This window comes from Amblyomma maculatum, chromosome 7 (assembly GCF_055883805.1).
Source record: "Amblyomma maculatum isolate TAMU_Amacu chromosome 7, ASM5588380v1, whole genome shotgun sequence".
Taxonomy (NCBI): Eukaryota; Metazoa; Arthropoda; class Arachnida; order Ixodida; family Ixodidae; genus Amblyomma; species Amblyomma maculatum.
The window spans coordinates 11,881,418-11,885,799 of record NC_139350.1 but is presented as its reverse complement, the minus strand read 5'-3'; positions in this window follow the sequence as shown (position 1 = coordinate 11,885,799).

Below are 4,382 nucleotides of genomic sequence, written 5' to 3'. Positions count from 1 at the left end.
TGTGCTAGATTCATCTGCGTATATAATAAATTTGGAGTTCTGATTAATGTTAACAATGTCATTAATATACAGGTTAAATAGCAAGGGACCTAATATGCTGCCTTGTGGAACACCACAAAGCAGTGGCAGGACTCGTGACCGCGAGTTGTTGATTTGGACTACTTGACATCGATGGGTAAATATGATTGTAATAACTGTAGTCGACACCCACGTATACCGTTAAGTCCAACTTCTGCAGCAGAATGTCATGATTCACCAGGTCGAATGCCTTGGAAAAATCTACAAATAGGCCGACTACTATTTCCTATATATATGCTGCAATCCCATATGTTGTGATTAGTACACGGGGGGGGGATAAACAGAACAATAGATGAAACTGTACATTGGCAAATCAGTAGCAAGTTGAAGTAAATAAAAAACAAAAACATCCATTCACCAGTAGACCGCCTATGAGAGCAACGCCTCGTTTTTTTGCGTGAGATACTCGTTCACAAAGACACCAGCTGCTGTTCCTTCCAGAGCGACCGATGAGCAGTCTGCTGTGTTCCTTCTTCGTACTGACAGGAGATGATTGCGATTGATACGTTTTACAAAGTTAACAATTATGTTCTTGACGTCTGTGTTAGGCGTGCACACCAAGTGAAATGTGTCAATATCAACCATGATATCAAATGGTCACACCTATTTTCTTTCATATTTGTTCGGCAACACGAGAAGGATTTCCCAAGCAGCATTGGCCGACTGCCGACCTATGGCCGGTCATCGGCAGCTGGTCGGCAGCCGACCTGCCGGCATTCGGGGCTCGGTCGAATGACGGCCCATGGTTGCCCATGTGCCAGGTAGGGCGGAAGTCGGCCATCAAGCAAGGCCCAAGCTCGAGCACCAGACTGAACGCCGACCAATTTGGCCATGGTAGCTCGGCCATTGGGAGGGCCATGGTCGGCCATGTACTAGGTTGAGCAGAAGTCGGCCAGCAACCATGGCCCGAGCTTGTAACTCCAACTGAATGCCGACCTGTTTGGCAACGGTTGCTCGGGCATTTGGCAGCCCACGGTCGGCCGCGTGCCATGTGGGCCAGGAAGCCGGCTAGCACTCCCGACCCAATATGCTTGTAGCGGACGCCGATTACATCCCTGGATCTACTTAACCTCTAGTACAAATCCAGTTGTTAGTGAGAACGCGCATACAAAACGAAACCATGTTGTCATAGCACAATTATGTGACATTAAATTATGATTAGAAGGTAGCTTTTTCATTGCCGAGAAAGAAAACGTTGCCGCAAGTTGATCGAAAAAATGACCGTTTTCTCAGCCGTTTTTTGTCCTAGTGCTTTTGCATTATCCATAAGGAACTACGCGCAGCATCGTCTGTTTACCCGGGGAAAGGAACGAATACGATGTGTGTACTTTCTAGACGCAATCCCTGGAAAATGAAAAGCCGGAAGACTCGAGTTTGCCATCTTAGCTTTGGGCATTCACACGGTGGTAAAAAAAAGAAAAAATGGCAGTTTTTCGCGCAGACTGCGAGCATGACAAGCCCCGGTACATTTATATGGCGCGCAACATATATATCGGCAATAAATAACAAATTAGTTTGTTCCGCCTATTAGTTTAGAGTCCGATCATTCTAACCGCGCTAGGCGGTGGAAAAGGAAGAAAAAAATAGTAGAATGTTTCCACGTAAGAAAAAAAAAGATTGTCGGTCGACCTTTCATATTAATTTCCAAACTTCATATATCATTGTCAGATAAATGGAAAGAAGAGATCTGCAATTGGTTTTGCTGCCAAAACATTTTTCCGGCCACACGAAATTAATAATGAAGAGGCGGAGTTTCGCGCTTATCTTCTCTGCTCTTTTGGACAACTTTGGTTTTGAATTACGCAAAATATGTTACCGTAATTGAAAATTATCGGACTAAATATATGCATGTTTTTATTTGTATTCAGTTATTTTTCGCTTTTCAAGGTGGTGTAGATGTTTTTATAAATTTTCACAAAATCGGCCGAAGAAACGAAATTTTAACACTTTGCAGACCTAATTATTTCAAAAAAGGTTTATGGCAGAGCAGAAAAAATCCACACTATGTTCTCAGCATAGTTATGTATTAAACAGCTAAAGCTTATATTTATATAACTTTTCAATACACAGATACGATCGCGCTAATTTAATGAAAACAGCGAACATTGAACATTTCTTAGGAAAGTAAAAATAGTTTAAACATTGTTTAAACTTTTACTACGTATTCTCCACTATACCCCAGCTTTCGAAATCATTAAAACACCTTACATAATTTTTTTGCGCAAGTAATTACGGCCACTTCAATAAGGCCCTGGTGCAAGGCGTAGCGCACCACGCAGATCTGAAGATTCTACGGCATTTGTGAATCGCCCACGACCTCATCGAGACGATGCTTCCTGAGGAGGGGGGCAAATGACACATAGAAGGCGAAGCAAAAGATGACATATGAGACGACAAGCGCGAGCCTGGAAGAGAAAGAAGCTTGAACGCAAGACTCGCTCTGGTCGACCATCCAAACCATCTATCGCTAGGCCCTCCTTGGCGTTCTACCGAGACGTGACAATATTATTGTAACAGGGAGAAATATCTTTACAAAAGAGGAATAAAGATAAATACAATGAGAGACAGCCAAGGATCTAGGCAATGAGGGCCCCCCGTTCGACGCACTTTTTTCTTAATCTTACGCAAACGAGCTCGCCACTTCGTCTACATCATTCTCATCATCATCCAGTAACGTTTTGTCTCGACATTGCAAACTAGCTGTGACAGACATAGCAAAGAATGGTTCAAAGTCGGGGCAACTGCACAGTGCAGCACAACAGCAGCGGAACAGCGCACGCGTGCGAGTCACGGCAGCAGCGTCGCCGTCTTTGTCAAAGCGATCGCGCTTCTTGTTCGGCCGCTACAATATGCATTTATTTGCTGTCACGAAGAAACGCAACGCAAAAACACGCGTAACGGAATCCATAAAAGTAATATGACTACCGTTCAAACCCTGAAACGCGAAAAGGAGGAAAAATGCAAACTCGACTAAATAAGCGAATAAGCATCAATATCTATATATTACAGGCAGTAATAACGAGATTATATATCTAGACAAAAAAAAAACGAAAAAAAAACGCACTCGGAGAGAGAACATAAAGGGACTACGGCGAAAGCGAAGGTTCGGCGATTGTCGACATCGTGCGAGCTCGAAAGCGGCGCGCCCAGTACGATGAAACGCGCTCCTCGGCGCCTGTAATTTGGCCACAACGCGCCCGCAGAGTAAACATCCACCCTCTTCCTCCGCCGGTTTCCCACCGACCGTGCTGGCGCGTCTCACATGCGCTGTTGGCTTGCGCACGCTCTGCGCAGACTACCGGTGAACAGCAGGGAGGCGAGAGAGGCTGATAGAGGCAAGAACCTCCTTCGGTTTCACGTTCCAGCTTTAGTTCCCAGCATTGAACCAACACGTACAGCTTCGAGCAAACCACTACGATTGCTTTTTTTTTATTTTATACAAAACAATGCGCCAGACAAAATTGTTTGGGCAAGATGGCAAGTACATTTAGGAGAGTACCTTAAACAGAAATAACCGCTTCACCGTCAGAAAAGGCGGACGTGCAGACTTTTCAAAGCGCGTGGCCTCTCCACTTTTTCTCGCAGGTGTGCTTACCTCGCTAACACACGTCTCAAAAGGAAGGTCGTTTTTGTCGGCCTGTGGCCACAAAAGTCTCGTAAATTGCCTCTGCTCAACTGTTTTTAATGCCTATGCTCAGTTGGTCCGTCGCTTCCAGAGTGAGGCCCATTGAGCCTTAGGAAGAACGGCGAGAAATTCCGCCTATGCATGCGCGCTATCGCTTTCGGGACCCATGATAAGTAGAACAATCGCCCACAATCCACAAGGATTCCGCAAAATGTCTACAAAATTGATATTCGAATCTGAAGCGTATAAGGCGTAATGGCTCAGTGGTAACGCTCGAGTTCTGAATACAAGTGCGAAGGTACTTGTATTCAGCCAAGGAGCCAGGCAATGAGTTCGACGCACTTCTTTTTTTTTATTCTTCCACAAAGGAGCGCGCCACTTCGTCCTCATCATCCTCTGTCATTTTTTGTCTCGACGTTGCAAACTAGCTGTGACAGACACAGATGAATGAATCGGAGTCAGCTTTGTATGCGTAGAGTTCCTGATGCGCTGTGGCATAGGGCAGCCCACAGACGTTTTTCGCAATCACCTTCGCCATTATTACAATGAAAATTTCTGAGGAGAATAAAAAAAACGTTTATGATATCTTTTTAAACTTTGTTCACGTATTCTTCTCTACATCAATTTGCAATGTCAATAAAAACACATTGCACAATATTGGTGCACTAGTAGTTACGAC